At 39.4% G+C, this 25,630-nt stretch overlaps 1 non-coding gene and 1 pseudogene across 1 annotated transcript; both read left to right on the top strand.

The window, feature by feature from the left end:
- Window positions 1–24: 24 nt before the first annotated feature.
- On the top strand, window positions 25–13,882 carry LOC111538370 (annotated as a pseudogene).
- Window positions 11,928–11,996, top strand: LOC111538394. The gene has a single exon (XR_002730318.1). It is a non-coding gene; the product is annotated as a small nucleolar RNA SNORD2 (small nucleolar RNA).
- Window positions 13,883–25,630: the final 11,748 nt, after the last annotated feature.

Raw genomic sequence — 25,630 nt, 5'->3', positions numbered from 1 at the left:
GCTAGTCACAGAGGCTCAGGCCCCATGGGAGCCCACCGCAGGGGGAGGAGGAGCTCAGACATGGCAGGCTGCAGGTCCAGAGCCCTGCCCCATGGGGAGGCAGCTAAGGCCCAGCGAGAATTTGAGTGCGGTATGGGAGTGCCAGCACTGCTGGGGGACCAGTGCAACCTCCACAGCTGCTGGCCCAGGTGCTAAGACCCTCACTGCCCTGGGCCACTCCGTGTGTGGGGCCCACAGAGCCCACGCCCACACCTGCCGGAACTCACACCAGCCTGTGAGCGCAGCCCCGATTCCTGCCGGCGTCTCTCCCTCCACACCTCCCTGCAAGCAGAGGAAGGAGGCTCTGGCCTCAGCCAGCCCAGAGAGGGGCTCCCACGGCGCCATGGCGGGCTGAAGGGTTCCACAAGCGCGGCCAGAGTGGACACCAAGGCCGGAGGCCAAGGATGTGCTGAGAGTGAGGGCTGCTAGCACATTGTCACCTCTCACTATTGCATACTTGAAAGCTCCAGAATAGTGTAAACATACTTTTATTTGTTCAGGGAAACCAAAAAAGTCATGTGACTCACTTTATTGCAATATCCGCTTTATTGTGGTGATCTGGAACCAAACCCACAATACCTCTGAGGTATGCCTGTATTGGTATGACTTGAATCATTTTAAATATGTTGAGATTCGTTTTATAGCTCACAATATAGTCCAATATGGTGAACCTTCTGGATTTTAAAAAAGTGTGTCCTCCTGTTGTTGAGTAGAGTGTCCTATAAATGTCAGTTGGTTCAAGTTATCAACAGCATTGTTCAAGTTTTCATATTCATACTAATTGCTTTGAAAGAGAGGTATTGAAATCTCTGATTTTCACTGTGTTTATTTCTCCTTGTGGTTCTATCAGATTTTCTTCATGCATTTTAGAGCTCTTTTGTTAGGTGCATTAACATTTAGAATTGTTTTTTTTTTTCTCTCTCTTGGTGAATTGAAATCTTTATCATTATGAAATTAGTTTCCTGGTCAGTTGTGGTGGCCCACACCTGTAATCCTAGCACTTTGGGAGGCTAGGGTGGGTGGAGCACTTTGAGCTCAGGAGTTTGAGATCAGCCTGGACAACATGGAGAAACACCATCTCTACAAAAAATACAAAAATGAGCCGGGTGTGGTGGCTCATGCCTGTGGTCCCAGTTACTCAGGAGGCTAAGGCTGGAGGATCACTTGACCCAGGAAGTGGAGGTTGCAGGAAGCCAAGATCGCACCACTGCACTCCAGCCTGGGTGACAGAGCGAGACCCTGTCTCAAAAAAAAAAAAAAAAAGAAAGAGCAAGAGAGAGAAAGAAATTAGTGTCCTTATCCATGGTAAAAATCTGCCTTAAATCTTTTTTTTATATTAATCTAGTTATTCCAGGCTTATTTTGAATAGTGTTAGTATGGCATATTGTTTTTCATTCTCTTACTTTTAATGTATTTCTGTATCTAAAGTGCATTTTGAGCCACGTGTGGTAGTGCACACTTGTAGTCCCAGTACTCAGGAGACTGAAGTGGGAGGACTGTTTGAGTCCAGGAGTTCAAGGCCAGCCTGGACAACATAGTGAGAACCTGTCTTTATTTAATTCGTTAAAATTTTAAAATAATTAATTAAAAATAAAATAAAGTGCATTTTGTATAGACAGAAGATGCTTGGCTCACTTTTTTATCCAGTCTCTAACTTTTAATTGAAAGTTTAGATCATTTACATTTAATGTATTTACAGTTTTGATTAGACTTAAGCTTATCCTGCTATTTGTTTTCCATTAGTTCCATCTGTTCTCTGTTGTCTTTACCCTCTTTTCAGCCTTCTTTTGGATTGCTTGAATATTTTTTATTATGTTGTTTTTATCTCCTTTTTTGGCTTGGTAGGTCTCATTGTTCTATTATTTTTGTGATTGCTTTCAGAATTATAGTATACATCTTTAATTTATCACAATCTACCTTTAATGATAGCTATTATACCATTTCATGTATAATATAAGAAACTTGCACTAGTATGCTTCTATTTTCTCTTTATGACCTTTGTGCTATTGTTGTCATACATTTTTCTTTTATAAATGTATAAAACCAACGATAGGTTGTCATTCTTTTATTTTTAAGATATGTAAACAATTTTTAAAATCTTACATATTTACCATGTAGTTACCATTTAAGATACTCTTCATTCCTTGATGTATATCCATATTTCTACATGGTACGATTTTCCTTCTATTTGACATTTTCTTTAACATTTCCTGTAGTGCAGGTCTGTTGGTCATGAACTCCTTCAGCTTTTGTATTTCTAAAAAAACTTTTTATTTTACCCTCTTTTTTCTTAAAGGAGTCTCACTCTGTCGCCCAGGCTGGAGTGCAGTGGTGCGATCTCAGCTCACCGCAAGCTCCGCTTCCCAGGTTCACGCCGTTCTCCTGCCTCAGCCTCCCGAGTAGCTGGGACTACAGGCGCACGCTAACACCCCCAGCTACGTTTTTGTATTTTTAGTAGAGACGGAGTTTCACCGTGTTAGCCAGGATGGTCTCGATTTCCTGACCTCGTGATCCGCCTGCCTCGGCCTCCCAAAGTGCTGAGATTACAGACGTGAACCACCGAGCCCGGCCTATTTTACCCTCATTTTAAAAGATATTTTTACTAAGATAGAATTCTAGGTTGCAGGTTTTTTATTTTAGTACCTCAAAGATGTTGCTCCACTGTCTCTGCTTTTTCCTCACTGTTTCCAATAAGAAATGTGCTATTATTTTTCTCTTTTTTCCTGTGTACATAATTTCCCACCCCCTACCTCTGGCTGCTTTTTTTTTTTTTTTTTTTTTTTCTTCTTATTTTTGGGGGAATAGAGTTTCACTATGTTGCTGAGGCTAGGCTTGAACTCCTGGGCTCCAGCAATCCTCCCACCTCAACCTCCCAAGTAGCTGGGATTACAGATGCGCACTACCAAGACTGGCTCTCCTCTGGCTGCTTTTAAGATTTTTCTCTTATCATCGATTTTGAGTAATTTGATTATGATGTACTTTGGAATACTTTTCCTTAGCTTTCTTGTGCTTGGACTTCATTAAGTTTCTTAGGTGAGTTTACAGTTTTTATCAAATTTAGAAAAGCATTTAGCTGTTATTGCTTCAAATATTTTTTCTGTTGAGAACTCAAATTATCCATATTACTCATATATTAGACCACCTTGAATTTGTCCTACAGCTCACTGATGCTCTTTTCTTCTATTTGGGTTTATTGTAAGTGAAATGTTTTATTGGTGCACAATGTTCCATAAAATGAAAGGTTGCTATCTTTGTTCCTGTTAGAAAAAGAAAATACCCTATCAGATTCTCTGTCAGAGCTTGCCTCCAGCTTCTGCTAAAAGTGCTTCTCAGTATTAACTATTTTTCCCATTTTTTCCTTGTGGTAAAATACAGATAACACAAAATTTACCATCTCAACAATTTTCGAGTATACAGTTCAGTGATATTAAATACATTTTCAATGTTGTGCAACCATCCATCTCCAGAATTCTTTTCATTGTGTACAACTAAAACTCTATATCCATTAAACAGTAACTCCCCATTTCCACCTTCCTCTAGCCCCTGGCAACCACCATCCTATTTTCTGTCTCTGTGATTTTGACCACTCTAAGTACTTCATATAAGTGGAATCATATAGTATTTGTCTTTGTGTGATGGGCTTATTTTGCTGAGCATAATGTTCTCAAAGTTCATCCATTTTGTAGCATATATCAGAATTCCCTTCCTTTTAAAAGCCAAATAATAATCCATTATATGTATACAGTTGTTCATCCATATCCATGGGTTCTGCATGCATGAATTCAACAGATAAAAATATTTGAAAAAAATTGCATATATACTTAACATGCACAGACTTTTTCCTTGTCATATTCCCTAAACAATACAGTATAGCTATTTATATAACATTTACATTATATTAGGTATTACGAGCAATCTAGAGATGATTTAAAGTACATAGGAAGATGTGTATGAGTTATATGCAAATACTACACTATTTTACATCAGGGACTTGAACATCTGTGGGTTTTGTTATCCACAGGAGGTCCTGGAACCAATCCCCCAAGTATACCAAGGGACAACCTTAGACATTTTATTTCTTCATTCATCCATCAATGGGCACTTGGCTTGCTTCCACATTTCAGCTATTGTGAATATTGCTGCTGTTAACAAGGTTATATAAACATTTCTTTGTGAATCTACTTTCAGTTATTTTAGATATATACCCAGAAGTGGAATTGCTGGATCAAATGGTAATTCTATTTTTAGTGTTTTGACAACTTGCCATGCTGTTTTCCACAGTGGCTGTGCCATTTTACATACCCACCGAGATGGTACAAGGGCTCTAATTTCTCCACATTCTTGCCAACACTTGTCATTTTGTGTTTTTTTAAAATAGCCATGTAATGGGTGTGAGATGGTATTTCATCGTAATTTTGATTTGCATTTCCCCAATGATTAGTTATGTTGAGCATCTTTTCATGTGCTTACTGGCCATCTGTATATCTTCTTTAAAGTAATATCTATTCGAGTCGTTTGCCCATTTTTTGAAGCAGGTTGTTTGGTTTTGTTTGTCTTAAGTTTGAGGAGTTCTGTATATGTTCTGAACATTAATATCTTATCAAATACATGATTTGCAAAATAGCTGTTGATTGTTCATGCACACAATTTTTCAATTATTATAAAGTCTAATAAGTCTATGTTTTCTTTTGTTGCCTGTGCTTTTCATGTCATATCCAATAAATCACTGCTAAATTCAATGTCATGAAGATTTTGCCCTGTCTCTTTTCAGAGTCTTATAATTGCAGGCCTTACAAATAGGTAATCCATTTTGAGTTAATTTTTGTATATAGTTTTAGATAAGGATCTGACATAGTTTGGATATTTATCCCCTCTAAATCTCATACTAAAATGTGATCCTCGATGTTGGAGGTGAGACCTAGCGGGAGATGTTTGAGTCATGACGGCAGATCCCTCAGGAATGTCTTTGTGCCCTCCTCATGGTAATGAGTGAGCTCTTGCTCTATTAGTTACCATGAGATCTGATTGTTAAAAAGAGCCTGGCACTTCCTCCTCTCTCTCTTGCTCCCTCTCTTGTCATTTGACACACTAGCTCCTGTTTGCCTTCTGCCATGAGTAAAAACTTCCTTAGGTCTCACCAGAAGCAGAAGCTGGTGCCATGCTTCTGTATGACCTGCAGAGCCATAAGTCAAACCTCTTTTTTTATAAATACCCAGACTCAGATATTCCTTTATAGCAATGCAAAACAGACTAATACAAAGTCCAGCTTTATTCTACTGTATGTGACTATCCAGTTTTCCCAGCACCATTTGTTGAAAAGATAGCCTTTTCTCTACTGAGTGATCTGACACCCTTGCTGAATCTAATTTGACCATATATGCAAGGGTCTGTTTCTAGACTCTGTATTCTATTTCATTGGTCTATATGTTTGTCTTTATGCCATACTAAACTGTTTTGATTACTGTAGCTTTGTAATAAGTTTTGAAAACAGGAAGTGAAATCAGGAGTGCTCCAGCTTTGTTCTTTTTGTTTTCAGTATTGTTTTAGCTGTTGGGGTCCATTGAGATTACATACAAATTTTAGGATGGGTTTTTCCTACTTCTGCAAAAACATAATTGGGATTTTAATCAAGATTGCATTTAATCTGCAGATTATTTTGAGTAGTATTGACATATTAACAATATTAATTCTTCCAGTCATGAACATAGGATGTACTTTTATTTATTTATGTCTTTAATTTCTTTCAGCAATATTTTGTAGTTTTCATTGTACAAGTCTTTCACTTCTTTGGTTAAGTTAATTCTTAAGTATTTTATTTTTTTCGATGCTATTACAAATGGAATTATTTTCTTAATTTTCTTTTTAGATTATTCAATGTTAGTGTATAGAAATGCAACTGATTTTTGGTCATTGACTTTGTATCCCATTCTTTGCTGGATTTATTAGTTCTAAAAGGTTTTTTGGTGAAATCTTTATGATTTTTTATATACAAGACCATATCATATAGAAGCAGATCATTTTACTTCTTTTCTAATTTAAATTGCCTTATTTGTTATTCTTGCTTAATTTCTCTGGCTAGGATTTCCAGTAACTATGTTGAACAGAAATGACAAAAGGAGCATCTTCACCTTATTCCAGCTCTTAGATAAAAAGCTTTTAGTCTTTCACTATTGAGTATGACATTCACTGTGAGTTTTTTACATACGGATTTTATTACGTTGAGGTAATTTCCTTCTATCCCTAGTTTTTTATGTTTTTATCATGAAAGTGTGTTGAATTTTGTCTGGTGCTTTTTCTGGACCAATTGAGATGACCATGTTGGGTTTTTCCCTTCATTCTGTTAATGTTGTGTATTATATTGATCAATTTTCATATGTTAAAGCATCTTTGCATTCTAGGAATAAATCCCACTTGGTCACGGTTTATAATCTGTTTAATATGCTGCTGAATTCATTGTCAGTTCTGGCTTGGATTTAATTAATTTCTCTCCTCATTGTAGATTGTATTTTTCTGCTCTTTTGCATGCCTGTTAATTTTGCTTAGATAACTAACATTATGAATTTTATCTGGTTAGGTGCTGGATACTTTCTCAATCCCATAAAGAGCCTTCAACTTTGTTTCAGGATGCTGTTGAGGTCCTCAGAAATATTGTGATCCTTTTGGGTCTTCCTTTTAAGACTTGTTAAATAGACTAGAGCATCACACAGTCTGGGACTAATTACTTCCCACTCCTGAGGCAAAATCTTTCTGCGTGCTCTATCAATGCCCAATGAATATTTAAGGCTGTCCAGTATAGCTATTTGGAAATGGCACTATTCCCAGCCCAATGTGAGCACTAAGTACTATTATCTCTAATCCTCTGGGTGGTTCTTTCCCCAGCCTCTGGTAGTCTTTTCACATGCGTGCACTGATCAACACCCAGCTAAATACTCAAAGGAGACCCTGCCCAGATCTCTGGAGTTCTGTCTCTGTGTAGCTCTCTCCTCTCAGGTCCCCTGTCCTGCTAACACTAGGAAGCACCTCGCCTTCCTTGGACTCTCAGCTCCATCTCCTCAACTCACAGAGTCCACCAAGCTCCATCTAAGAAACTCTCAAGGCAGCAAGCTGGGGTAATAATAGGGTTTGCCCCATTTATTTCTCATGTCTCAAGAATCACTATCCTTTGGTGCCTGATTCTCTCATCATGTCATATATTTTGTCCATTCTTTGGATGATTCAGGTGGTAGGATATATCTGATCCCTGTTTTTTGATGTTCATTAGTAGTCCCTAGCTATTCTTATTTAATGTGATTATTGATATATTTGGTTTAAAATGTATTAGTAATTACTGACATATTTGGGCTTAATAATTCTTTACAATCTTTCACTTGATCTATATTCCTTTTTCTCTTTGGCTATCTACTTTGAATGAATTATTTTTATTCCATTTTTGCCTGTCTGTTTTGAGATGGGATTTCACTCTGTTACCCAAGCAGGAAGGCAGTGCCATGAAGATGGCTCACTGTATCCTCGAACTCCTGGGCTCAAGCGATCCTCCTATCTCAGCCTCCTAAGTAGCTAGAACTACAGGCGTGAACCACTACACCCAGCTAATTTTTTTTTTTAACTTTTTGTAGAGACAGGATCTTACCATGTTGCCCAAGCTGGTCTGGAACTCCTGGCCTCAAGCAGTTCTCCTGTCTTGGCCTCCCAAGGTGCTGGAGTTATAGGTGTGAGCCAATGTGCCTGGCATTATTTTTCCATTTTTTTATCCTATGAGCTTGAAAGTTATGCAATCTTGTATTATTCTTTTAATAGTTGCCTTAGAGATTAATTATAACATGCTTCTGGACTTACTAAGTCTAATAATAAATACTTTTATGAGAATGCAAAAATCTTACAACATTTTTACTCCATCTATTCCCTCACAAATTATAGGCCAAGTTGCCACACATTTTCATTCTATCCATATTTTTAAGCCAACAAGATGTCATTGTCCTATGCTATGAATAGTCTTTTTTTTTTTTTTTTTTTGAGACAGAGTCTCACTCTTGTTGCCCAGACTGGAGTGCAAGGGTGCAATCTTGGCTCACTGCAACCTCCACACCTGGGTTCAAGTGATTCTCCTGCCTCAGCCTCCCAAGTAGCTGGGATTACAGTCATGTGCCACCAAGCCTGGCTAGTTTTGTATTTTTGGTAGAGATTGGATTTCACCATGTTGGTCAGGCTGATCTCAAACTCCTCACCTCAGGTAATCCTCCTGCCTCAGCCTCCCAAATTGCTGGGATTACAGGAGTGAGCCACCACACTCGGCTGTATATTCGTTTAGATTTCCCTATCTATTGACTCTTTTAATTGCACTTCATGCCTTCCTGCATTTCTAACCTTTCGCCTGGGTTCATCCTTTGACCTGAAGATACCTTTTAGTATTTTCTTTTTTGCAAAATCCAATTGTATTGGTTCTGGAAGTATTCTCTTTAGTGTAGTTCTTCTCACGCCAAACATCTATCTGAAGATATCTTTATCTTTAGTTTGAAGGATATTTTCTTTTCATAGAAAATCCCAGTTTAGCAGCTACTTTTCTTGCAGCACTCTAAAAACGTTGTTCTGATGCTGCTGACTTCCTTTATTTCTGTTGAAACTCAGCTACAAGCATAAGGAAAAGGGGTAGGAGTGCAGGACCCACCAAAGGTAGGCTCTGGGACCTCTCTTGCTTGGGGTGGGGACTCGTGGCCTTGGTGTAAGGGCAACCTAGAGGCATTCCAGGCTTGCTGAGTTGGGGAAGTAAAGTGCGCCTTTGAATCATCACACTTCCTAAAACTGGATTAAGGCAACCATAGAGTTCTGGTGCCCCCTGGTGCCTGACAGAGCCAACTTATCTCACACCTGGAGGGAGACCTCCTACATCTTGATGTATTTCTACAATATGCCAATGGATGCCCTATCACACAATAAGCACACAAGGAGACAAGATGGACTGTTTGGGCAAACAAAACAGAATGGTCCACAGTCACCCAGATAATGAAATTATGATACACAGATCTCAAAATAAATATGCATTCTTTGTTTATGGAGGAAAAAGACAAGATTGAGAATTTTGGCAGAGATCTGAAAACTGTTAAAAAGAAAAAAAAAAAGAAGAAGAAAGAAAAACGAAAGTTACATCCCGTGCCTCTTAAGACCTGGGCAGACTCGCTCGGTCTCCTTGTTCTGGAGCCGTTGGCTGTGTGTTGGCCGCCTCAGGGCTCCGTAGCAAAATTCCACAGGCTGGGTGGCTTACATAACAGAGTTATTTTGCACAGTTCTGGAGGCTGACAAGCCCAAAGTCAAAGTGTCGGCCGACTTATTTCCTTCTGAGGGCCTTCTTGGGGGTTTGCAGATGGCCAGCTTCTTGCTGTGTCTGCACATGGTGGAGAGCCAGGGCTCTTCTTAGAAGGGGTCTCATCCTTCCTGTCATGGCGGCTCCACTCTCATGACCTCATCTCAGCCTAATTTTCTCCCATTGAGGATTAGGGCTTCAACACGCGAATGTCGAAGGAACACAAACATTCGGTCCATAGCAGCCATCTGTTTTGCTTCCACCACCCCGGTGGTCACCCGTTCTGTGTGGGCAATGCCTGACTCCACAGGGAGTGGGCAGCACATTTCACCCCAAGCCTGCGGTGAATGCCGCTTGTCTCCTACCTCGGTCCTTCCCTGTTGCCAACAAGGCAAGAAACACCTCAGGACTCACTCAGCACCCACGCCTGTGCCACTCAGTAACGTGTATTCATGCTCCACGGGGTGAACCCCTGATAAATGGGATTTGGCACTGACTGGTAAATAAATTATTCCCCATTCCTCCTCCTGAACAGAATGTGCTGAGAATCTGTCATTTTACAGCTTTTTTTTTTTTTTGACAGGGTCTCCGTCTGTCTCCCAGGCTAGAGTGCAATGGCACGATCTCGGGTCAATGCAACCTCCAACTCCCGGGTTCAAGTGATTCTTCTGCCTCAGCCTCCTGAGTAGCTGGGATTACAGGCACCCGCCACTGCGTCCGGCTGACTTTTGTATTTTCTTCAGTAGAGATGGGGTTTCACCATATTGGTCAAGCTGGTCTCGAACTCCTAACCTCAGGTGATCCGCCCGCCTCGGTCTCTCAAAGTGCTGGGATTACAGGCCTAAGCCACCACACCCGGCCGTTTTACAGCCTCTTAGACGGTATGTCTCTGAGAAGCGGTCATCAGTCACACTTGTCTGCAGCCCTGTCTCTGCCATATCTGTGTCCCTTCCCTTCTTCCTCACTGCGCCCCCTGGATTTCACTCTCTAATAAAACAGGAGCATTGTCCTTGCCTGGCATTCTGCCTTCCAGGGGGATCTGTTACCTAGGGAGGCCATGAGGATGCACCACACCTGGAGGGCTTCACACAGCAGGAATTCATTGTCCCACGGTTCTGGAAGGCGACGTGCAAAATCAAGCAATCAGCCAGGCTGTGCTCCCTCTGCAGCCTCTAAGGAGAATTCTTCCTGTCTCTTCCAGCTTCTGGTGGCTCCCAACATTCTTCAGCTTCTGGTGGCCCCCAACATTCCTCAGCTTCTGGCCGCATCCCTCCCATCTCTGCCTCCATCTTCACATGGCGTTCTCACCTACATGTTTTCCTGTCGTCTTCCCTGTATGTCTGTCCATCTATGTCCACATTTCCCCTTTTTATAAGGAAGGACCCCGGTCATATGGAATTACGGTCCATCTTAATAACTTCATGTTGACGGAATACCTCTGTAAAGACCCAATTTCCAAATAAGGTCACATTCTGAGGCACTGGGGGTTGGGGCTTTGCCATATCTTTTTGTAGAGCACAAAATTCAGTGGAATCCAATCACTAGGGAACCCTGGCTAAGACAAAAACCGAGTAAAAATCCTATAACTAAATAATAATAAAATAACTGAAATTACAAACTTAATTGATTAGCTTAATAGTTAGTTAGACCGGGCTAAAGATGGGCTGGGAGACAGAACCCAGAATAAAGCACGGAATAAAAGAATAGAGAATTTGGGGGCATAATGGGGACAAAAAAAGAATAAGGGAAAACCAGAAAAGCTGCAAAAAGAAAGAGAAGATAAAGAAAGACTGAGGCATATGTCGACCTTCTTCATATATGTAAAGAAAACACATGGGTGAGGGGGCAAAACAATAATTGAACAATACATGTTAATGGAATCAAATTATAATGGAAGAGATAACACCCTAGAATTTACTCAAAGTGTTGAAAGAGATCAAGCACAGATTTAAGAAAACCCGAGCAGAAAAATACAAGAAATGCATACCTGGATATAGCATGGTATAACTGCAGAAAACTAAAGAAAAAGAGAAAATATCAAAAGCAGACTATAAAAGACATATTACTTTCCAAAAAAGCATCATTCAGCCTCTCAGTACCTCCCACACTGAATTGGCAGTTTCTTCTGAGAGGAGAAGCAACCCAAAATGGTTTGTCACTTCTGCCAAATTTGGGGCCAGTATTTCTTCACTATTTTATTATGTCCTAATACCTTCAAGTAGATTTTTTATTTAGCTTTTCTGGCTGTCTTCAAAAGAGGAGATAAATTACCTAGATTTCAGGTTTACCAGAAGCCTAGGTTCAAATTAATTTTAATGCTTAAAATACCTAAATGATGGCATCCCCTATAAAAGTGTTCTAGGCCAAAATGATTTTACAAATTAGTTTTAGCTTACATTCCAATAAGGATAATTTTTATGTTAGTCAAAGTATTCCAAGCCACAGAAAAAAAAAATTAGAAATTTCCTCAATTCAATTTATGATGCTAACACACCTTAGTATCAAAACTTTCTTATTTCAAAAAAGAAATGAACAGTTTTCATTTCTTATGATAGATGGAAAAAACAAATGTAATTTAAAATCATACACTGTGTGAAATGATGGCAATCATCTTTTGGGACTGACCTGAAATGAAGAGAATACTCATTGCTGATCTCTTGATTATTTGGGCATAATTCATGTTCCAAATGGAATACATGGTATGAAGTAGAAGTGACAATTTGATGTGGGATTGGTAAATATGTATCCTACTTTTTTCAGGGTATGATGTGATTGCTCAAGCTCAGTCCGGTACTGGCAAGACAGCCACATTTGCTATTTCCATCCTGCAACAGTTGGAGATTGAGTTCAAGGAGACCCAAGCATCAGTATTGGCCCCCACCAGAGAGCTGGCTCAACAGATCCAAAAGGTAATTCTGGCACTTAGAGACTATATGGGAGCAACTTGTCATGCCTGCACTGGTGGAACAAATGTTCGAAATGAAATGCAAAAACTGCAGGCTGAAGCACCACATGTTGTTGTTGGTACACCGGGAGAGTGTTTGATATGTTAAACAGAAGACATCTTTCTCCAAAATTGATCAAAATGTTTGTTTTGGATGAAGCAGATGAAATGTTGAGCCGTGGGTTTAAGGATGAAATCTATGAGATTTTCCAAAAACTAAACACAAGTATTCAGGTTGTGTTGCTTTCTGCCACAATGCCCAACTGATGTGTTGGAAGTGACCAAAAAATTCATGAGAGATCCAGTTCGAATTCTGGTGAAAAAGGAAGAATTGACCCTTGAAGGAATCAAACAGTTTTATATTAATGTTGAGAGAGAGGAATGGAATTTGGATACACTTTGTGATTTGTATGAGACACTGACCATTATGCAGGCTGTTATTTTTCTCAATATGAGGCGCAAGGTGGACTGGCTGACTGAGAAAATGCATGCCAGAGACTTCACAGTTTCTGCTCTGCAAGGTGACGTGGACCAGAAGGAGAGAGATGTTATCATGAGGAAATTCCAGTCAGGGTCAAGTCATGTTCTGATCACTACTGACTTGTTGGCTCGTGGGAATGATGTGCAACAAGTGTCTTTGGTCATAAATTATGATCTACCTACCAATCATGAAAACTATTTTCACAGGAGTCAATAGCAGCAGTCGATGACGAAATGGCACTCAGAAATGGCGCTGACATAAGTTAGGACGTGGAATCGTAAGTGAAACAGCACACTGTTTGAATAAAGAGAGAGATGACTTGGCAGAGGGGGTCGATTTGGGAGGAAAGGTGTGGCTATAAACTTTGTTACTGAAGAAGACAAGAGGATTCTTCATGACATTGAGACTTTCTACAATACTACAATGGAGGGGATGCCCATGAATGTGGCTGACCTTATTTAATTCCTGGGATGAGAGTTTTGGATACAGTGCTCGCTGTTGCTGAATAGGCGATCACAACGTGCATTGTGCTTCTTTCTTCAGGAATATTTGAGTCTTGTCTCAATGCTCATAACGGATCAGAAATACAGATTTTGATAGCAAAGCGACATTAGTCGTGAGTTCTTGTGAGGAAAGTCATTGGCTTTACCCTCTTTAGAGTTAGACTGTTGGGGTGGGTATAAAAGACGGGGTCTGTAAAATCTTTCTTTCTTAGAAATTTATTTCCTAGTTCTGTAGAAATGGTTGTATTAGATGTTCTCTATCATTTAATAATATACTTGTGGACTAAAAGATATAAGTGCTGTATAAAATCAGCCAATTATATTAAACTAGCATATCTGCCTTTGTTGTGTTTGTCATTAGCCTGAGTAGAAAGGCCTTTAAAACTTTTTTAGAATGCATTTTATTTGGTATTGTATTTATTCAATAAAGTATTTAATTAGTGAAAAAAAATCATACACTATGGTCAAGTAGTTTTTATTCTAGGAAAAGAAAGATATGTCAATATAAGACACAGCTGCACAGACACTACACAGCTGTGTTCTCACTAGTGACAGAACCACTGCTCACCACCAGCAAGCACCCTTCTACCTCCTTGTAGGGGAAGGTCTTTCCATAGTGAAAATAGTCTGTAAAGTCTGCAAGAGGTGACTTCATCAAATATGCAGACATCAATGAAAGGCAACGAGAAACATGTAAAACCAAGGAGATATATCACCCACAAAAGAACACAATATCTCCCAAAATTGACCAGAAAGAAATGAAAAAAAGCCACTGCACTCCAGCCTGGGGGACACAGCGAGACTCCATCTCAAAAAAAAAAAAAAGGAAATGAAAAAAAAACTAACAAATAACTCAAAATTCAAAATAATTTAGGAAGCTCAGCAAACTTCAAAAAATACAGAGAAGCAATTCAGTGAAATCAGAAGAACAATAAGTGACCAAAATGAGAAATGTAACAGAAAGATTGAAATTTAAAAAAAAAAAAAAAAAGCAAACAGAAATTCTGGCACAGAAGAATACAATGAATGAAATTTTAAAATGTAATAGAAAGCATCAGTGACAGAATGATCAAACAGAAGAAAGAATCTGTGAACTTGAAGACAGATTATTTGAAAACATACAGTCAGAGGAGAAAAAAGAGTGAAAAAGAATGATGAAAACTTATGGGACTTTGGGGAGAGTATCAAAAGAGCAAATGTTCATGTTATAGAAGTTCAAGAAGAAGAAGAGAGAAACAAAGGAGAAAGAAACTTATTTAAAGAAATAATAGCAGAAAACCTTCCAAACCTGGGGAGCAATATAAATATCCAGGTACAGGAAGGTTAAAGATCTCCAATCTGATTCAATCAAAACAAGACTATCCCTGAGACATAATCAATTTGTCAAAAACCAAAGACAAAGAGAGGATCCTGAAAGCTGCAAGAGAAAAGAAACAAATCACATGTAAAGAAGTTCCAGTAAGGCTAACAGTGGATTTCTCAGCAGAAACCTTACAGACAGGAGAGAGTGGGATGATATTCAAAGTGCTGAAGGGGAAAAAAAAAACTTCCAACCAAAAATACTTTACTCAGAAAAGCTATTCTTCAGAAACAAAAGAGAGATAAAGACTGTCCCAGGCAAATTAAAGTTGAGGGAGTTTATCACCACCAGACCTGTCTTACAAGAAATGCTAAAGGGAGTTCTTCAAGCTGAACAAAAGTATGCTAATTAGTAACATAAAAACATACAAAAGCAAAAACCTCACTGGTAAAAGTATGTAGTACACAGTCAAATTCAGAATACTCTAACATTGTACTGGTGGTGTGTAAATTACTTATTTCGTTAGTATAAAGGTTAAAAGACAAAATTGTTTTGAAATATAGTTATATTAATTTGATAAAGCATATACAATATTAAAAGATGCAAATTGTGACATCAATAACATCAAATGTGGGGAGGTGAAGTATAGAGTTGTTGTATGCAAAGTTAAGTTGTTATTAGCTTAAAACAGCCTATTATAAGATGTTTTATACAAAGCAAAAACCTATAGTAGATACACAAAAAAGAAAGAAATCAAAACCTACCTCTACAGAAAATCATCAAATCACAAAGGAGGACAGCAAGAGAGGAAGAAAGAAACAAAAACTCCACAGAACAACCATAAATCAATTAACAAAATGGCATTAAGTCCTTACCTATCAATAATTACCTTGAGTGGAAATAGATTAAAATATCCAATCAAAAAACAGAATGTTCTATGGGTTTTTTTAAAGACCCAACTATATGCTGCCTATAAGAGATTCAGTTAACCTAAAAAGACACACAGATTGAAAGTGAGAAGATGGAAAAAAATATTCATGCAAATGAAAACCAAAAGAGAGCAGGATAGTTATACTTATAACAGATAAAATAGAATTTAAGCCAAAAAATTGTAAATTGAGACAAAGAAGGTCATTATGTAATGATATAAAGGGATTGATACATCAAGGAGATATAACAACTATAAATACATAGGTATCCAACATCAGACCACTTTAATATATAAAGCAAATATTAATAGATCTGAAGAGAGAGATAGATGGCACTACAATAATAGTAAGGAATTTCAATACTACACTCTCAACAATTGACAAATCATCCAGATGGAAAATCAATAAGGAAACATTGGCTTTAACTATACTTTAGATCAAATGAACCAGACAGACACATATTTTAGGTTGGTGCAAAAGTAATTGCATTAATGGCAAAAATGACAATTACTTTTGCACCAACCTAAATAGAACATTTCATTCAACAGCAGCAGAATACCCATTCTTCTCAAGAGCATACACATGGAAAATTCTCTAGGATACACCATATGTTAGTCCACCAAACAAATCTTAACAAATTTATGAAGACTGAAACCATTTCAGATCCCAATGGTGTAAAACTAGAAATTAATAATAGAAGAAATTTTAGGAAATTCACAAACATGTGGAAATGAAACAACATGCTCCTAAACAAGGGGTCAAGGAAGAAATTAAAAGGATAATTGTTTTAATATCTTAAGATAAAAGAAAATGGAAGTTCAACATATCAAAAGTAATCCTAAGAGCAACAAATGCCTACATCAAAAAAGAAAAAGAAAGATCCCAAATAAACAACCTCACATTACATGTCAAAGGACTAGAAAAAGAACAAACTATGCCCAAAGACAATAAAAGAAAGGAAAGTAAGGTAAAGATCAGAGCTGAAATAAGTGAAATAAACACTAGAAGAACAATAGAAAGATCAACAAAACAAAGATTTGTTTTTTGAAAAGAGGAATAAAATTGACAAACCTTTAGCTACAGTAAGAAAAAAGAGAAGACTAAAATAAATAAAATAATAAATGAAAGAGGATACATTACAACTGGATCACACAAGTATGAAGGATTAAAAGAGACTATTATGGGCAGGGCACGGTGGCTCACATCTGTAATCCCAGCACTTTGGGAGGCCAAGGCAGGTGGATCACGAGGTCAGGAGATCAAGACCATCCTGGCTAACACTGTGAAACCCCATCTGTACTAAAAATACAAAAACAAAATTAGCCAGGTGTGGTGGTGGGCACCTGTAGTCCCAGCTACTTGGGAGGCTGAGGCAGGTGAATGGCATGAACCCAGGAGGCAGAGTTTGCAGTGAGCTGAGATCATGCCACTGTACTCCAGCCTGGGCAACACAGCAAGACTCCATCTAAAAAAGAGAGAGAACATTTATGAACATTTGTACATTATGAACATTTGTAGACCAATAAATTGGATAACCTAGAAGAAATGAATAAATTTCCAGACACATGCAATATGCCAAGACTAAATCACGAATAAATTAAAAATCTGAACAGATTACTAATGAGTAAGGAGATTGAATCAGTAATAAAAAGTCTCACGTTTGAGACTTTTCCACTGAGACATGATGGTTTCAATGCTGAATTCTATCAAACATTTAAAGAACACTAATACTAATTATCTTCAAACTATTCCAAAATATTGAAAAGGAGGGAATACTTCCAAACTGATTTTATAAGGCCAGCATTAGCTGGATACCAAAGCCAAGTAGGACACCACAGAAAAGAAAATTACAGGCCAACACCCCTGATGAATATAGATGCAAAAATCCTTAATAAAATACTGGCAAACAGAATTCAACAACACTTTTAAAGGATCATTCACCATGATCAACTGGGATTTATCCCTGGGATGCAAGTATGGTTCAACATATACAAATCAATAAGTGTGATACATCATATTAACAGAATGAAGGACAAAGCTATATGATCATCTCAACAGATGTAGAAAAGACATTTGACAAAATTCAACATCTTTTCATCCTAAAAATTCTCAACAAATTAGACCTAAAAGAAACTTACCTTAACACAATAAAGCCCATATACACAAACCCATAGCTACATCATTCTCAGTAAATCTTTTCCTCTAAGATCAGGAATAAGACAAGGATGCCCACTCTCACCAGTTCTATTCAACAGAGTACTGGAAGTCCTAGCCAGAGCAATTATGCAAGAGAAAGATGTAAAAAACCACTCAAATCAGAAAGGAAAAAGTTAAATTGTCTGTTTGCAGACTACATGATCCTCTATGTAGAAAATCCTAAAGATTCCACCAAAAAAACTCTTAGAACTAATGAATTCTGTAAAATTGCAGCATACAAAGTAAACATACAAAAATAAGTAGTGTTTCTAAACACTAACAAAAGCTACCTGAAAAAGAAATCAAGAAAACAACCCCACTTACGATAGCTATAAAAAAAAAAAATCCTTAGAAATAAATTTAACCCAGGGGGATAAAAGATCTGTAATCTAAAAATTAAAACATTGATAAAAAATTAAAGACACAAACAAATGGAAAGACATTTATGTTTATGGATTTAAATAATTAATATTGTTGGGCCGGGTGTGGTGGCTCACGCCTGTAATCCCAGCACTTTGGGAGGCCAAGGCAGGTAGATCACAAGGTCAGGAGATCGAGACCATCCTGGCTAACACGGTGAAAGCCTGTCTCTACTAAAAATATAAAAAAATTAGGTGGGCATGGTGGTGGGCACCTGTAGTCCCAGCTACTCCAGAGGCTGAGGCAGGAGAATGGTGTGAACCTGGGAGGCAGAGCTTGCAGTGAGCCAAGATCTCGCGCCCCTGCACTCCAGCCTGGGCAACAGAGTGAGATTCTGTCTCAAAAAAAAAAAAAAAAAAAAAATTAATATTGTTAAAATAAGTGATCTACAGATTCATTGCAATTCTTATCAAAATTTCAATAACTTTTTCACAGAAATAGAAAAAAAATCCTAAAATGCACATAGAACCACAAAAATCACTGAATAGCCAAAGCAATCTTGAACAAAAGGAACAAAGCTAGAGGCATCACACTATCTGATTTCAAAATCTACTAAAAAGTTATAGTATGGTAAACCCAGGGGATTTTTTAAAATTAAAAAAATAATTTTGTTTTAAATTTTTTTTAAGTTATAGTAATCAAAACAGCATTTTGACAAAGATTCCAATAAAACACAATAAAGAAAGGACAATCTCCTCAATAAATGGTGCTGGGAAAACTAGATATTGATATGCAGAAGAATGAAATTAGACCCTTGCCTCACACCATATACAAAAATGAATTCAAAGTGGATTCTTAAAGACATAAACATAAGACTTACAACTGTAAAACTACCATAAGAAAACATAGGGAGAAGCTACATAATATTGGTCTGGGCAATGATTTTTTGGGGTATAACCCCAAAAGCACAGGCAACAGTAGCAAAAATAAACAAGTGGGACTATATCAAACTATAAAGCTTCTGCACACCAAAAAAAGAAAGCAACCAACACAGTTGGGAACCCAGAATATCTGAGACAGGTATTTAATAATTATAATTCAGAAAGTTTATGTTGCCAAGGTTGAGGACATGAGCCCATAAGACAGCCTTGGGAGGTCCTGAGTATATGTGCCCAAGGTGGTCAGGGCACAGCTAGGTTTTATACATTTTAGTGTACATTGGTTCCATTCAGAAAGGTGGGACAACTCGTAGCAGGGAAGAGGCTTCCAGGTCACAGGTAGGTGAGAGACAAACGGTTGCATTCTTTTGAGTTTCTGATTAGCCTTTCCAAAAGGAGGCGATCAGATACACATTTATCTCAGTGAGCAGAGGGATGACTTTGAATAGAATGGGAGGCAGGTTTACCCTAAGCAGTTCCCAGCTTGACTTTTCCCTTTAGCTTAGTGATTTGGGGGCCCCAAGATTTATTTGTCTTTCACAGAGTGAAGAGATAATCTACAGAATGGGAGAATATATTTGCAAACCATACATGTGGTAAGGGATTAAGACCCAAAATATAAAAGAAACTCAATTCAATAGTAAGAAAACAAATAACCTGATATGAAAATGGACAAAGGGCCTGAATAGACATTTCACAAAAGAAGACATACAAATGGCCAACAGGTGTATGAAAAAATGCTCAACATCACTAAACATCAGGAAAATGCAAATTAAAACCACAGTGAGATATCCCCTCACACCTGTTAGAATGGCTGTCATCAAAAAGACAAAAGATAAATGTTGGCAAGGATGTGGAGAAAAGAGAAAGTTGTACACTGCTGTACAAGGTACAATATACAAGCATCTACATTTGGTACAACCATTATGGAAAACAGCATGGAGGTTCCTCAAAAAATTAAAAATAAAACTACCATATGATCCAGCAATCCCAACACTGAGTATAAATCCAAAGGATATGAAATCAGTATGTCAAAGAGATATCTGCACTCCCAAGTTCTACAGCGTTACAAGAATCAAGTTAGGAGTCAACCTAAGTGTCCACTGATACAAGAACAAATAAAGAAAAAACAGTATGTGTACACCATGAAATATTATTCAGCTTTAAAAAGAATAAAATCCTGTCATTTGCAACAACATGGATAAATCTAGAGGATATTACATTAAGTAAAATAAGCCAGGCACAGAAAGACATATACGTAATCTCACTTAAGTGTATGTGGAGTGTAAAAAAGTCAAACTTATAGAAGCAGAGAGTGAAATAGTGGTTACCAGATGCTGGGGGTTGGGGGATTGGGAAGATATTGGTCGCAGGACACAAAATTTCAGGGAAATAAGAGGAATAAGTTCAAGAGACCTATTGTACATCATGGTGACTACAGCTGATAACAAGGTATTATATACTTGAAAATTCCTAAGATAGTAGTTAGTTTTTTTTTAGCTCTGGATCCCGGGTTTACGCCATTTTCCTGCGTCTGCCTCCCAGCTGGGACTGCAGGCGCCCGCCCCCTCGCCCGGCCAGTGGTTTTTTTTTTGTATTTTTTAGTAGAGACGGGGTTTCACCGTGTTAGCCAGGATGGTCTTGATCTCCTGACCTCGTGATCCGCCCATCTTGGCTTCCCAAACTGCTGGGATTACAGGCTTGATCCACCATGCCCGGCGATAGTAGATTTTAAGTGTTCTCACCACACACAAAAGAAATGATAAGTATGTGGCGTGACGCATATGTTAAACAGTTTGATTTAGCCATTCCATAGTGTATCACAACATCAGGTTGTACACCACAAATATATACAATTTCTACTTGTCAATTAAAAAATAAATAAACAAAAGATATTGACATAGGAAATATGTACTTAAGTTCCTTAAAAGTCTTTTTTTTTTTTCTTTCTTTCTTTTTTTGGAGATGGAGTCTCACTGTGTCACCCAGGCTGGAGTAGAGTGGCACGATCTTGGCTCACTGAAACCTCTGCCTCCCCGGTTCAAGCAATTCTCCTGCCTCAGCCTGCCAAGTAGCTGGGACTATAGGCACACGCCACCACGCCTGGCTAATTTTTTTGTATTTTTAGTAGAGACGGGGTTTCACTGTGTTGCCCAGGCTGGTCTCGAACTCCTGAGCTCAGGCAATCCGCCCACCTCAGCCTCCCAAAGTGCTAGGATTACAGGCATGAGCCACCACGCCCAGCCTAAAAGTTTTAATTTATGCTACATTACTCAAAATAACAATATTTTCAAAACAAAAGAAAAAAATGTGGGCAAAATGTTTAAAGGAATAAAGGCCACTGTTACAACTAACAGAGATCACTAGAAAAATGTCAGTATAAGGGCCCCTGAAAAGACTACAAGCAATAATTCCTCAGTTCCAGTGAGCACAACGAGCATCTGATCTTAAAGATTGAATCCTTCCCGTCAGTGGCTCTTTAGAGAAGTGGCTGATTTGAGGTGCAGGACAGGGGGTGCCCAAGATAAGTCAGGGCATCTGTGCTAAAATCAAGGAAGAAGTGAAAGACTATTTGGTTCTTGCCAAAAAGACGTGGAAGCTGGCTGGGCATGGTGGCTCACGCCTGTAATCCCAGCACTTTGGGAGGCCGAGGCAGGCGGATCACCTGAGGTCAGGAGTTCAAGACCAGCCTGGTCAACATGGTGAAACCCCATGTCTACTAAAAATACAAAAATTAGCTGGGTGTGGTAGCATGCACCTGTAATCCCTGCTGCTTGAGAGGCTGAGAGGCGGGAGAATCACTGGAACCCAGGAGGCAGAGGTTGCAGTGAGCCAAGATCATGCCATTGCACTTCAGCCTGGTTAACAGAGTGAGACTCTGTCTCAGAAAAAAAAAAAAAAAAAAAAGACACGGAAGCCAACTTGACACCACATTTGATGAACAATTTGCATAAAGCAAAGTTCATCCATAGTGGCGTTCAGAAAAAGAGAAAGAAAAAAAGGTGGGGAGCTTTTTGTGAAAGAATGCCAGTTAATTCATCCAGAAGTCATGAATTTAGAACATCACAATTTTGCAACCACCAATGTAAAAACTGATTCAGGTGAGGGCCATCAGTGAATAACAGCACTAGGTGAAAGATGGTTGGATGGAGCCGAATCATCACTGCCCCACCTACTTGTCTCAGACTCTTCACTCACTCTGCTCCAGGTGACTTCCCATTGCCATTTCAGCAACTCCACCATTGGGGCTTTTTCCCCACGCATGGGGGAAGCAGAAGTGCCGGGCTATTAACAACCCTCTGAAAGAGCTTGTGCCAACGACTGATGAAAGTTGGTGCATAAATATTTCTGCTTCCTTGGCCCTCCTCCAAGTGAGATAACTCTAACGTATGTGTGTTACACAACTTCCCAGCATCTCCCAACAGGGTGAAGCTCTGGTTTTCCCTGTGGTGGCTGGCTTAATGACACAACTTTGATTGGCTGTATCCCCTTCCATTATCACTTCTTCACCCAAATAAACATCCTGCTCTCGAATTTTCATCTCAGGATCAACTTTGCGAAGGACGCAATCTACAACCGTTGGTGTCAGTGACAGAGCAGAAGCACCGCCATCTTGGACAAACGCCACCATTTTAAGTTCCAGCTCCCTTTCTAACCTCATGCATTTCAAGGAAATCACTTCTCCTCTAACAACAAGCAGGCAGAAAGAGCAGACAGTAAAACACAGATAAGACCAGTCAGGCGCGGGAGGGAGGGGGGAAAGTCTCTTGGTTAACCACCGAGCTTCACACTCATACAATGGGACCCAGTAAAACAGTGAGTCCTAATAAACACATTCCTTTCGCTTTAGGTGCACTAAGATAGGGAAGCTAAAAGTAAACTCAGGGGTATGCCTGCAGCTGCAGGAAGGTATATGGGAACAGACACAAAACTCTCCCTTCTTGATAAGCAAGACAAAGAGACACAGAACATTTGAAGCCTGTGATAAGCTCTCCCGCCCTGAACCCTTAAATACTCTTAGTCTGTAAGAGAGTGCTCCTGACCTAACTCAGCCAGAAGGCCCTCTCAGGTTTATTCTCTGAAATAAACCTGTCTTTGATTACTCAGCCACTTTTCATGTTTCTTTCTTCCTTCTTCAACTCTTACAGCCAGGAGTAGGAGGTAGATCCTCTAGTGGGGCCCTGGAACGTGACCACTAGCCACAGGACCGCTGGTGTGATTGGGGTTGTCATCACCCTATGGGGCATGTCACAGGATTGCCATCATGAGGGAGTCACCTATGCTGAACTGGGAGAAGATACAGGGAGAAAAAGTTGTACCTTCCCGTGTTAGTCAGTTCTTGCACTGCTATAAAGACAGACTGGGTAATTTATAAAGAAAAGAGGTTTAATTGGCTCATAGTTCCACAGGCTGTACAGGAAGCATGGCTGGGGAGGTTAAGGGGAAGCAGAAACATCTTCACATGATTGGAGCAGGAGAAAGAGAATGAAGGGGCAGGTGCTACCCACTTTTAAACAACCAAATCTCCTGAGAACTCACTCACTATCACAAGAACAGCAAGGGGGAAATCCACCCCATGACCCAATTACCTCCCACCAAACCCCTCTACCAACACTGGGGAGTACAATTCGACATGAGATTCGGGTGGGGACACAAATCCAAACCCTATCCCTTCGTATTTGTGAAATGTCCATAGCATGAGAGAGATGCAGAGGGAATGGGAAGTTTTCAGTGCAGTGGAGGTGTCTGCGTGCTATGAAGTGCCAGAGATGTGCTGCAGGGGAGAAAATGATGGCTCAAGTCAACCAAACACTAACACAGGGAATGATGTAGAGCCAGAGGCCTCTGTGAAGATGCAGAAAGTGACCTCCTCTCCTGTTGATGGAGGGCAAGACCTGATGCTGAAGGGGATAGAATTACAGAGAAGCCCAACGTCATATCCCTGGCAAATCTCTGCCACATGCAAGGCTCTGCCAGGGGAGATGTGGGACCCTAAAACCTGGGATAAGGACATCAGATGGGTGCACTTGGGAACTTTGAACACCCAGAGTGCCCCGTATCCTCTAGTCCTATGGAAATCATGCACACTGCTTGTTAAAGGGTAGCTACCTTCCTTGGCCTAAAGACCCTGCAAAGCCCACTCCTGAGGCAAATGCTTTGCACGATGGTTCTTGCCTTCCTCAAGATCTACACAGCTTCCTCCCCTCACAGCTTCTAGGACAATAAATAAGGTAAAATCTCAACTTGATCCATCTTAGATTGGCCCAGGAATCAGGTCAATTGCGGCAAAAAGCAAAACCAGCAGAGATACGAGTGGTCATGGGAGGCTGAGATAACAAAATCCAAGAGTAGGGACCTCAAAAAGGCTGGATCCTGTAGCTTCACAAGCAAGAGGCTAAATAATTCACCAAATTTAGAAAAGCAAAGTGGAATATTCTTTAACCTCATGGTGCTTAGGTGACAAAGACCTACTGGAGAAGGCCCCAGAAGACAAGTGAGAGTGAAAACCTCCAGGAGTATGAGCTGACACTAACAAGCTGCAACCACTTTCTCCTGGGAGCACTTGCCAATCTGGGTGCAACTAAAGGCTGACAAATAGACACTTCCAAAAAAAAAAAAAAAAAAAAAAAAAAAAACACCTAAGGGAATCTGTTGTCAGTAGGTTCTGCATTAAAAGAAATAATAGAGTTCCTCAGATCGATGGAAATGATGCGAACAAAACAACATGGAAACTCAGGCAGGAATGAAGAGCACTAGAGAGAATAATTGTATGGTCAAATCTACATGAATATTGACTGTGCCAAGCAAAACTAGAAATATTGTGTTGGGTTTAAAATCCATGCAGAAAGAAAATATATTACAATAATAAAGCAAAAAATGGAGAGGAATCATAGAGTTAAAAATATTCTGATGGCTCGGCATTATTGGTGAAATGAAAGAGTAAATATCTGTACTAGATCACAAGTCAAGAATATGTGCTGTGGCCAGTGGCGGTGGCTCACACCTGTAATCCCAGCACTTTCGGAGGCCGAGTCAGGTGGATCACCTGAGGTCAGGAGTTCAAAACCAGCCTGACCAATATGGTGAAACCCCGTTTCTACTAAAAATGCAAAAAATTAGCTGGGTGTGGTGGCGGGAGCCTGTAATCACAGCTACCCGGGAAGCTGGGGCAGGAGAATCACTTGAACCCGAGAGGCGGAAGTTGCAGTGAGCCAAGATCACACCATTGTACCATTGTCGCCGGGGTGACAAGATCAAGACTCCATCTCAAAAAAAAACATGTGCTGTAATCTCTAGGGTAACTTTTAAAAGGCTAATAAGGGAATATATAACTTACAAGCAAATAGAAGGAAAAATAGAATAATTGTAAAAATTGAAAAAAAGCCAGAGAGGTGAAAAAAGAGCACAAAAGAGGTGAGTAAAATACAAAATGAATAATCATGTCATAGATTTAAATCTAATTATATTAGTAATCACAAGAAAAATATTAAGATTGTCAGACATGATAAAGAAACATCCCAAACATACATTACGTAGAAGAGACACAGCCGAGCACTATGGCCTATAATCCCAGCAACTCAGGACGAGAGGATAGCTTGAGGCCAGGAGTTTGAGACAAGCCTGGGCAACACTGCAAGATCC

Source organism: Piliocolobus tephrosceles, chromosome 6, assembly GCF_002776525.5.
Source record: "Piliocolobus tephrosceles isolate RC106 chromosome 6, ASM277652v3, whole genome shotgun sequence".
In the NCBI taxonomy this organism is placed as follows: domain Eukaryota; kingdom Metazoa; phylum Chordata; class Mammalia; order Primates; family Cercopithecidae; genus Piliocolobus; species Piliocolobus tephrosceles.
The sequence above is the reverse complement of the archived record's forward strand: the minus strand, read 5'-3'. Positions and strand labels throughout refer to the sequence as shown.